The following is an 11,777-nucleotide window of genomic DNA, read 5'->3' as shown; positions in this document are numbered from 1 at the left end:
CTAATTCATAAACACATGGCAGTTTTATGTGGGATAGAAGCTGCAGAAATGTAGGCTGACCCCTGAAAACCATATATTTTTGGAAAGTACACGTTCAGACAAATCCAACATGGGTAAAGAGTCCTTTCTACACAAAAGTACCAATCTGCAAAGCTTTCCTAAAATTTAGTGGTTTCTATGACATTGCAGAAAATCGCCAAAAAATGTTGCAATTTGTTGCATTTATCTCACACAATTTCTTGCATACAAAGGCAAATCACCCCAAATAGGAACACCAGGGGTCTACTGAACAGTTTGATGCCCTATATGCATACCAAACTACGTGGGGTACAGGGGCACCCAAATGAAAATAGTGCATATGAATTTTCACGAATGACTCCCCGGCTCCTGCAGTTTTTGCACCCCGTATGTGTATTATGTGCCATAAGACCCCCTAACAGTACGGAGACCCTAGAAAACCATATATTTTCCAAAAGTACACATTCTGACAAAACAAAAATAGGTAAATACATCTTTCTACTGCAAACTACCAAACTACAAAGCTATGCTAAACAGAACGGTTTTTATAACATTTCTGAAAATTGTTACAAAGCTTGCATTTTGCCCCATTATGTAGCCCACATTTCATAATGTACCAACATAAAACACTCTAAAGATGAACGCCAGGGGTCTACTGAACAGTTTGATGCCCAATATACATAGATTTACCAAACTATGTGGGGTACAGAGGAAGCCAAATTGAAATACAGCAGACAAAATGTCCATGTGCAAGACAAGTAACAAAGAACAATGTGAAATGCAATAAAATTGCTAAAATCCCCCCAAAATTACTAAAATCAATGGGGATTTTTTCCTAGTGATACCTGCAGGCAGAATCACAGTTTGAGTATTTTGGCTTGGGCAAATAAGTTTTACAAACAAAGGCAAGCGAATAACAACTAATAAAATGGCTAAAAATGCTCCAAAATCACAGAAAATGTAATAAAAAACCAAAATAATAAACAAAAGGTATTGCACAGTGTAGTTAGTGAATACGCTATCAGGCAAGAAAAAAACAATGCAATAAAAAAAATCCACAAAATTGCATAGGTGTGTGAGTGTGTACACTAGGGAAAATGTGTTTTGTATACGTGTATGTGAGTGCGCAAGTAAGTGTGAAACCCCCCAAAATGTATGTGTGTGTGTATGTGTAGGTGTAAATATAAGTGTGTAGTAGTGTAATAATTGTGTGATTTTCTGTTTGTGTGTGTATGTGGCACTAACCTGGGGACAAGAAGCTGGAGATCATAGGAGGACAGCAGCTGCAGTCTTCTCAGCAGGGTCCAGTGAGTGGGTGGCACAGGAAGGGAGGGGGGAGAGCAGGAAAAGCCAGGCACATAGAATCTACATGTCTGGGTTTTCCTATGGGGCCCCTGCACGTTCGTACCCCCGGGGCCACTCATTCCCCACCTGTGCTCATTCTCTAGGGGGTTCTTTATCTTGCGCTCATTCTCAGCACTCAGATTAAGCGGCGAGTGCAGAGAACGACTGCAAGATAAAGAAAACATAGCTCCCAAGTGCTTGGCGCCTAACAACTATTTATGCCAGCACGTAGGAGCTACGTCGTTGGCAGGGAAAGTGTTGAGGTTTAATTTGATAGACATTTGTCTTTTGTCAACTCCTACTTTCATGCATTACTAGCCTAAGTGCTGAGATCAGGGCTCACTCTTTAGTAAAGTCCCCAAGGGTTCCCCCAAATCTTAGGGACATTATCTGGCACTCCATCCATGGGAAGCTATCTGTAGATGTACTGATGGCTATGATTACCCATAGGAGCAATGTTCTGGGAAGTACAAAAATGAAGAAAACAGCAGCACTCCGGTTGTTTTGAAAAATGAGAATCTTTACTCAAGTGCCAAAGGCAACGTTTCGGGCTTCACTCCAGCCCTTTATCAAGCCTATTAGTACAAATACAAACAAGTGTTTAAATACCCACAGGAAGAGGAGGATCAGTCCCTATTCACCTCCGTTTAACCCATAATATTCCGTGAATATATTTAGTGGACACAATAAATTACAAGATAAATGCCTGTGCATGCAATATACTAAGTGCCCTGTGACATGTATCACATATAACAAATTGAATAGATCTTGAAATGGACAGTATCTTACTGCAGTGTATTTCATCCATCAAATATCTCTCTGGCTCCAATGCCACATTCAGGGAACAATTAACCCCAGAACTAATATGGATCAGGAGCTCCCACATCTTTAAATCTTACTGTCCTAAAGAAAAATGAAACAAAACATATAATAAGCAAAAAATTGAGACATAAAACACAAGTATTTGCTATGGGAAGTAATGTAGCTCCCACGTATGCTAGCCTGTATATGAATTTGGCATTGGAGCCAGAGAGATATTAGATGGATGAAATATTCTGCAGTAGGATACTGTCCTTTTCAAGATCTGTTTAATTTGTTATACATGTTATATGTGATACATGCTACAGGGCACTTGTTATATTGTATACATAGGCACTTAGTTTGCATTTCATTGTGTGCACTAAATAAATTCACAGAATATTATGGGTTAAATGGAGGTGAATATGGACTGATCCTCCTCTTCCTGTGGGTATTTAAACACTTGTTTGTATTTGTACTAATAGGCTTGATAAAGGGCTGGATCGAACCCGAAACGTTGCCTTTGGAACTCGAGTAAAGATTCACATTTTTCAAAACAACCGGAGTGCTGCTGTTTTCTTCATTTTTGTATTTATCTGCTCGGGCAGTGGGTACAGCGGGCACCTGGGGCTGCAAGAAGCTATTTTCACTGTGTAAGCACATGTTTACTGATTCTAAATGTCCTGGGAAGTAGAAACAATGACCCACTTCAGTGTTAGGGATTGGAAACTGATTAAGAAACTTATTATGTGTTGGTTAAAGATTTAATCAAAAAACTAAAATACAGGGAAAAAGCAAAAACAAACAGGCAGAACTTACACGGCAGGGGATAGGATTCAAGAACCAGGATTCTAGAGTCAATGATCGAGGCTTTAATAGCCCCTTAATTGCACTATTACCTATAGCTGGGTCGGGGTGGGGACAATGGGAATATGAACTGTAAATCTTTTGCTAATGCTGATGTCTCTTTGGTGAGTGGGATCATACTTTTCACCCCCTGTAGATTTTTGCTCTTTTGCTGTTTTTCTGATGGGGCTCATATGGTTTTAGGTGGGTATCCCAGAGCTTTTTCCTGGAATCAGAGCTATGATTTGTGTTTGTAGGTGGCAAACATGTCTAGAAACAAAATTCTAACGTTGCAACTTCATCTATCATAAGTAAAAACCCGGTTCTGTCTCTTTAGATAAAGATAGAGCTGCAAAGTGAGGAATCTGAAGAGCAGAAAAAAACTGGAACAGTCGACAGAAACGGAACCAAGAGGAACACGGGGCTTTGGCAAAAAAAAACTGGTACTTGGCAAATACTGGGATATTGTACACAGAGTGATGTGAAGGAAACAACATTGTACTGATAGAAAGAGATGTGAGGAACCATCACTAGAGAAAAAACCTTGACAGACAGAGGAAGCGGCAATTGTGCAAGATGAGCACAACCCAGAATGAAAATAAATCTAATGCTGTCCCTGATATAATCCACAAGGGGGAGACAGAGAGGGAAGAGTTGGCCGGGCAGATCCCTGACATGGAGGAGCTGTGCAACTTGGCTGGTACATTGGGTTCCTTACTGGCACAGGGATCAGATGGAGCTGCACTGTGTGGGGCTGAGGGGGCAGATAATGAGGGCAGAGAGGCAGATGGGATAATGGCCCCTGGATTGGCTGATACTGTGCTGGGTATAAGGAGACTGATCTATGGGCAGGAGGCTACAGACCTGGTACTGGATATAAACACGGCTGGGAATTATTTATCTGTATCAGGGGACAGGAAATCAGCAATATTCTCTGAAACAATGCAGCAACACCCAGAAAGCCCCAAAAGATTTAAATATTATGCTCAGGCTTTAAGCACCATGACATTCTCAGGGCGACATTATTGGGAAGTGGAGGGCAGTGAGTCAGGAGTATGGATGGTAGGGGCGGCCTATCCCAGTATAGAGAGAGAGGGGATGAAGTCCACAATTGGGGACAATAATAAGTCCTGGTGTTTGTGTAAATGGGAGAATAACACCTATTCAGTCAAGCATGGTGATAAAGAGACTCGGTTACCCCACGTCCCTTCCTGCAGGAGAATAAGGATCTGGTTGGACTATGAGGCCGGACGTCTGTCCTTCTATGAGCTGAGTGAGCCAATCAGGCACTTACACACCTTCACTGCCTCCTTCACTGAGCCCCTTCATGCTGCGTTCAGGGTGTGGGGGGAGGGTGCCTGGGTGAGAATGACACTAGATAGAGAGAAGGGCACCAAGGAACTAATGCTAGAGGGAAATATATCTATAAGAAACACTGAGAAGCTGACCTCAGAGAGAGAGAAGATGGACGCGGAGTTCAGGAGACAGGAAAAGTGCAGAAGGAAAGTATGGAGAAAACCTGATTCTGTTCCGAATATAATCCATAAAGTACAGGCAGAGAAGGAACAATTGGCCAGGCAGATCCCTGACATGGAGGAGCTGTGCAACTTGGCTGGTACATTGGGTTCCTTACTGGCACAGGGATCAGATGGAGCTGCACTGTGTGGGGCTGAGGGGGCAGATAATGAGGGCAGAGAGGCAGATGGGATAATGGCCCCTGGATTGGCTGATACTGTGCTGAGTATAAGGAGACTGATCTATGGGCAGGAGGCTACAGACCTGGTACTGGATATAAACACGGCTCATAATCATGTATCTGTATCAGGGGACAGGAAATCTGCTTCCTACTCACTAACAGAACTACATTACCCACAATCCCCAGAGAGATTTCAGGATTATGCTCAGGCTTTAAGCAGCAGGAGTTTCCCCTCAGGGCGACATTACTGGGAAGTGGAGGGCAGTAAATTAGGAGTATGGAGGATAGGGGTGGCCTATCCCAGTATAGAGAGGGGGGGTATTAGTTCCACAGTTGGGGCCAATAACAAGTCCTGGTGTTTGTGCAAATGGAAAAATAACACCTATTCAGTCAGGCATGATAATAACGAAACTCAGTTACCCCATGTCTCTTCCTGCAGGAGAATCAGGATCTGGTTGGACTATGAGGCTGGACGCCTGTCCTTTTATGAGCTGAGTGAGCCAATCAGGTGCTTACACACCTTCACTGCCTCCTTCACTGAGCCCCTTCATGCTGCGTTCAGGGTGTGGTGGGATAGTTCGTGGGTGAGAATCACAAGTTAGTGACCATATGTTGTTGTGTATGGCTGTAGGGTTAGGCAGTAACTTAGCCTGCCATCAGTAATGTAATGAGTGTACTGAGTTTCACAGCAGAATCTCTAAAAAGGCTGCCCTGGCCTGTTTAAGGACAATAGGCAGATGCAGTTGGGGCAAATAATCCAGTTACCCTGGCATCTATACACCTCCCCACCCCTGCATAATAACAATAGGGACTTGCTGGGAGGCTGGGAAACAGGGGCATAAAAAGAACCCCAAAGAGAGCTTTAGAAGTCAGACTTCAGATATACAGGAAAATACTGCACTTCAGATCTGCTTTAGTTACTCTCCATCCACTGTGTATAGACTTTTTATGGGACATTTGTTATACTTTAAAGGGTTTGTTGTTGCTGTGTGTTGTCATTGGATTGTATAAAATAAAAGGATAAACTGCAACGTGGGTTCTCTTCAATATTCTGTCGTGCTTCCGTTACGTCATTGGCATGACATTTGGCGGCAGCGGTGGGATCGTTCTGGACATACAGAGGATTCAGAGAAATTTGGACCTTTTGTGAAGACACAAATGGAGGAACAGCTACATAATCTGGAGTTACCTACTCTGCAGAGATCATGTTACTACCAGGAGTTACATTTAGAGGGGCAGAATAAGGCTGGGAGTGCTGTATCTAATGCCCAGAGAGCTGGACTACAATGAAACAGACTTCCCCTATTGCTATGGATGATCCCTCAGTATCTGATGAGGAGGAAACAGCGGCTTCTCCTTATCCCTTTGTCCCTATCGCTATCTCCTTGGGTCTCTCCACCAACACGGACCTGCTTGCACAGTTGAAGCGGATTTCCGGTGACCCCCCAACTGCAGGTCTGTATCGGCTGTGAGACCCGAAGAGTCTCCAGTTGGTGAGAAGATGTCGGGCAGGTACGCGACTGCGCTTCTCTGCATATTTAGCTGGGGGTTAGCGATAGGGACAACGTTTAAACTTAGAAACTATGCGATAATGGAGAGGTGAGGGGGGTCTAGGCAGTGATAGTTAAGGGGGCTTTTAGCACCCAGGGGTATAGTTCTACTTTAACATATTAAACATTTTTACCATTAACATAATTTTGTGATTTATCTCGGAAAATAACGTTCCTTCCTCAAACTTCAAATCTGGATCCACACACTGACTATACAGATCTGCCCATATCTCTGCATCAGACATGAAATTGTGAGGGATTTTAAACTTAAATTTGCTCTTTTTAGCCAAATTATCAAGAAAATCCATACTCACCAGAAAGCAGAATCTTTCTCGCTTCTTGATTCTTTTACTTATATAGACATCTGAAGGTTTAGTTCAACTACACCCTCCTGTTCCCCCCCCTGAAGCTGACAGGGTGTGTATATGTGTAGTGTCCAGGTCTATGGTCTACAAATACCACTCACCAAAGTGATGTTTTAAAGGAGAAGGAAACACATTCGGGCATTTTACTGCCAATAGATTTGCCACATTAGTTCCACCTAGAACCCTATATTTATTCTGCAGAAAGCTTTACCATACCTGAGTGAAGAGACCTAGCAGCTCCCTCTGTTTGTTTAAGATAGCAGCTGCCATTTTAGCTTGGTCTTAGTAGCTTCCTGCTGCAGCTCTGGCTGCTGGTTACAGCACAGTTGGGAGGGGAAGAGATTTGAGATGGGAGGGGGAGGAGGAGAAGGGAGGGGGAGAGAGTTGAGATGGGAGGGGGAGAGAGTTGAGATGGGAGGGGGAGGAGGAGAAGGGAGGGGGAGAGGAGAAAACAGACTCGTGCCAGTGCCCTGAAGGATATTTCTGAGAGCAGGAAGTCTGACACAGAAGAACATGTGACACAAATCCTGTGTTTCTTTTGATAGAGTGCTTATGGCTGTATTTACATAGACCTTTCTGATAAACCTTATTTAGTTCTAACCTTTCCTTCTCCTTTAAGTATCTTTAATGTGTGGAAATAATGTACAAAAAAATACATACAAACTAGAATGGGAAATTTGAGAACAAACTTCATGTTGGGTTGAAAAACGTGACTGAAAAAGTCACTAAATTAAATCTGATTGGTTGTTGGCTCCGCCCACTTTTTCTAACCTTGGACCACAGTTATATAGTTAAAACCACTGTGCAAAATTTGGGGACCCTGGTTTTAATAGTGTCTGCATGGCAGCAATTGAAATTCCCCCACTGAAAGTCAAGGAGTGACATCTGATTGGCGGTTGGTGGCCCCGCCCCCTTTTTCTAACCTGGAACTGCAGTAGCCCAGTGACTCTGCGAAGTTTAGGGACCCTAGGATTAATAGTTACAGAATGGCAGCAGTTTAAACTTAAACCAATAAAAGTCAATAGGTAAATTGTGATTGGTGGTTGGTGGCCCCGCCCACTTTTTCACCCAGTGACAAACAGTGGGCACCCTGGCATAAATAGTGTGAGAATGGCAGCATTTTAAATTTAAACCAATAAAATTCAATGGATTAAATCTGATTGGCTGTTAGTGGCCCAGCCCACTTTCCTAACTATGAATGGCAAATACCCAGTGAGTAACTCTGGAAAATTTAACAACCTTGGAATTAATACTGAAATAATGGCATCAGTTTAAATATAAAACAATGAAATTTAATGGGTGAAAAAGGATTGGCTGTTGGTGGCTCCGCCCACTTTTTTTTTTTTTTTTTTTTTTTTTTAACCCTGAGTGTGTAGTCAGCCAGTGACTGACTGTGCAAAGTTTGGGCACCCTGACATAAATGGTGCCAGAAAGGCAGCATTTTAAATTTAAACCAAAAAAATTCAATAGGTGAATTCTGATTGGCTGTTGGTGGCTCCACCCACTTTTTAAAACCTTAAATTGCAGTCCCCTAGTGACCCTGGGGCTTAATACTGTGAGACTGGGAGCAGGTTGGATTTCCCCACTCAAAATCAATAGTTCTGATTTGTTCTATACAGTGTTGGGGCGCTGCCATACGTCTAGGAGACTTTGCACCACAGAAAATCGCCTTAAGTGAGAGCAGCTGGGAATTGTTTTGTTTGCTACTGTTGTTGGCCCCGTCCACTTTTCTAAACTTGGACAAGCTGCAAAGTTTGGGGACCCTGACATTAAACATGTGAGAATGGCAGCAGTTAAAATGTCCCCACTGAAAACAATGAAAGAAATATGATTGGCATTTGGTGGCCCCGCCCACTTTTTCTAACCTTGAGTATGAAGTTACCCAGTGACTGACTGTGCAAAGTTTGGGAACCCTGGCATCAAACCAATAAAATTCAATAGGTGAAATCTGATTGGCTGTTGGTGGCCCCGCCCACTTTTCAAAACTAAAATGGCAGCCCCCTAGTGACCAACTGTGAAAAGTTTGGGACCCCGGTGTTATTACTGTGAGACTGGCAGCAGGTTGGATTTCCCCATTGAAAGAATTAGAAGAAGAAGAAGAATCAGCTGAAGTGGAAGAACAGTCTGTGGGGTTCCAACCCAACACAATTATTTTTATTATTTATTATTTTGTTTCAGATATATCATGGACTGTGGAGACTCCAGCAATGAGTAGTCTGACCATTACCGAGTCTCCTGCAATACACTGAAAGTAAGTGCCAGGAGGCCATGGGTTAATTGAGGACATGCTCATAGTCACATGTGTAGGACATTCAGCAGGTCACATATACAAACCTACTTGAACAATGGGAGGCAGTACTAATGCCCCACCCTGGGCGGTTGATGGGCATGTCCAGCCAATGGAACAATGGAACTAGCAACAAGGGGGGTGGGATCTCTGGGGCAGTAGTTGGTACAGAGTGTTGGGCACAGGGGCTGCGGTGCTACACCTGACCGGATTACTGGCTACTGGATCAGGGAAGGTCCAAGCAACACACCCCAGCAGAACCACTGAGGATCTAGATTGCCTGCAGAGTGGATCACTGCTGGAATTGGGGGAAGTGTTGGGCAATACATCCGTTGTAGGAAAGTTATTGGCTGCTTACCTGTAGGTATGTGTTTAATAAAATCAGTAAAACCAATAAGTGAAGATCTGTGGCTTTGCCATATCCTGGCATCACACCCTCCCCACACCCTTCCTACACCCAGGTACTGTTTTATTATTACAGAGAAAAGGGAATCATTTAACCATGAAATAAACCCAATAGGGCTGTTCTGCCCCAATAAGGGGTAATTATATCTTAGTTGGGATCAAGTACAGGTACTGTTTTATTATTACAGAGAAAAGGGAATCATTTAACCATTAAATAAACCCAATAGGGCTGTTCTGCCCCCAATAAGGGGTAATTACAGTGGTGTGAAAAACAATTTGCCCCCTTCCTGATTTCTTATTCTTTTGCATGTTTGTCACACAAAATGTTTCTGATCATCAAACACATTTAACTATTAGTCAAAGATAACACAAGTAAACACAAAATGCAGTTTTTAAATGAGGGTTTTTATTATTTAGGGAGAAAAAAAATCCAAACCTACATGGCCCTGTGTGAAAAAGTAATTGCCCCCTGAACCTAATAACTGGTTGGGCCACCCTTAGCAGCAATAACGGCAATCAAGCGTTTGCGATAACTTGCAACCAGTCTTTTACAGCGCTCTGGAGGAATTTTGGCCCACTCATCTTTGCAGAATTGTTGTAATTCAGCTTTATTTGAGGGTTTTCTAGCATGAACTGCCTTTTTAAGGTCATGCCACAACATCTCAATAGGATTCAGGTCAGGACTTTGACTAGGCCACTCCAAAGTCTTCATTTTGTTTTTCTTCAGCCATTCAGAGGTGGATTTGCTGGTGTGTTTTGGGTCATTGTCCTGCTGCAGCACCCAAGATCGCTTCAGCTTGAGTTGACGAACAGGATTCAGGATTTTTTGGTAGACAGTAGAATTCATGGTTCCATCTATCACAGCAAGCCTTCCAGGTCCTGAAGCAGCAAAACAACCCCAGACCATCACACTACCGCCACCATATTTTACTGTTGGTATGATGTTCTTTTTCTGAAATGCTGTGTTACTTTTACGCCAGATGTAACGGGACACGCACCTTCCAAAAAGTTCAACTTTTGTCTCGTCGGTCCACAAGATATTTTCCCAAAAGTCTTGGCAATCATTGAGATGTTTTTTAGCAAAATTGAGACGAGCCATAATGTTCTTTTTGCTTAAAAGTGGTTTGCGCCTTGGAAATCTGCCATGCAGCCCGTTTTTGCCCAGTCTCTTTCTTATGGTGGAGTCGGGAACACTGACCTTAATTGAGGCAAGTGAGGCCTGCAGTTCTTTAGATGTTGTCCTGGGGTCTTTTGTGGCCTCTCGGATGAGTTGTCTCTGCGCTCTTGGGGTAATTTTGGTCGGCCGGCCACTCCTGGGAAGGTTCACCACTGTTCCATGTTTTTGCCATTTGTGGATAATGGCTCTCACTGTGGTTCGCTGGAGTCCCAAAGCTTTAGAAATGGCTTTATAACCTTTACCAGACTGATAGATCTCAATTACTTTTGTTCTCATTTGTTCCTGAATTTCTTTGGATCTTGGCATGATGTGTAGCTTTTGAGGTGCTTTTGGGCTACTTCTCTGTGTCAGGTAGCTCCTATTTAAGTGATTTCTTGATTGAAACAGGTGTGGCAGTAATCAGGCCTGGGGGTGACTACAGAAATTGATATTGAAATTGAAAATTGAAATTGATAAACCACAGTTAAGTTATTTTTTAACAAGGGGGGCAATCACTTTTTCACACAGGGCCATGTAGATTTGGAGTTTTTTTTCTCCCTTAATAACGTAAACCTTCATTTAAAAACTGCATTTTGTGTTCAATTATGTTATCTTTGACTAATAGTTAACGGTTTTTGATGAGCAGAAACATTTAAGTGTGACAAACATGCAAAAGAATAAGAAATCAGGAAGGGGGCAAATAGTTTTTCACACCACTGTATATCTTAGTTGGGATCAAGTACAGGTACTGTTTTATTATTACAGAGAAAAGGGAATCATTTAACCATTAAATAAACCCAATAGGGCTGTTCTGCCCCCAATAAGGGGTAATTATATCTTAGTTGGGATCAAGTACAGGTACTGTTTTATTATTACAGAGAAAAGGGAATCATTTAACCATTAAATAAACCCAATAGGGCTGTTCTGCCCCCAATAAGGGGTAATTATATCTTAGTTGGGATCAAGTACAGGTACTGTTTTATTATTACAGAGAAAAGGGAATAATTTAACCATGAAATAAACCCAATAGGGCTGTTCTGCCCCCAATAAGGGGTAATTATATCTTAGTTGGGATCAAGTACAGGTACTGTTTTAATACTATAGAGAAAAAGGGAGTAATTTCTAAAAATTAGAATCATTTGTTCAAAATGAAGTCTATGGGAGATGGCATTCCCATAGTTCATAATAATGGATAATGGGTTTCCGGATAACAGATCCTATACCTGTACATGCTTGCTGGCATGGTTGTCTTGGACTTGCATAAAAAGTTCTGGTGTATACACTCAAACACTATACTGACTGTAGAATAATG

This window comes from Xenopus tropicalis, chromosome 6, assembly GCF_000004195.4.
Source record: "Xenopus tropicalis strain Nigerian chromosome 6, UCB_Xtro_10.0, whole genome shotgun sequence".
Classification (NCBI taxonomy): Eukaryota; Metazoa; Chordata; class Amphibia; order Anura; family Pipidae; genus Xenopus; species Xenopus tropicalis.
Note: the sequence above shows the minus strand (reverse complement) of the source record.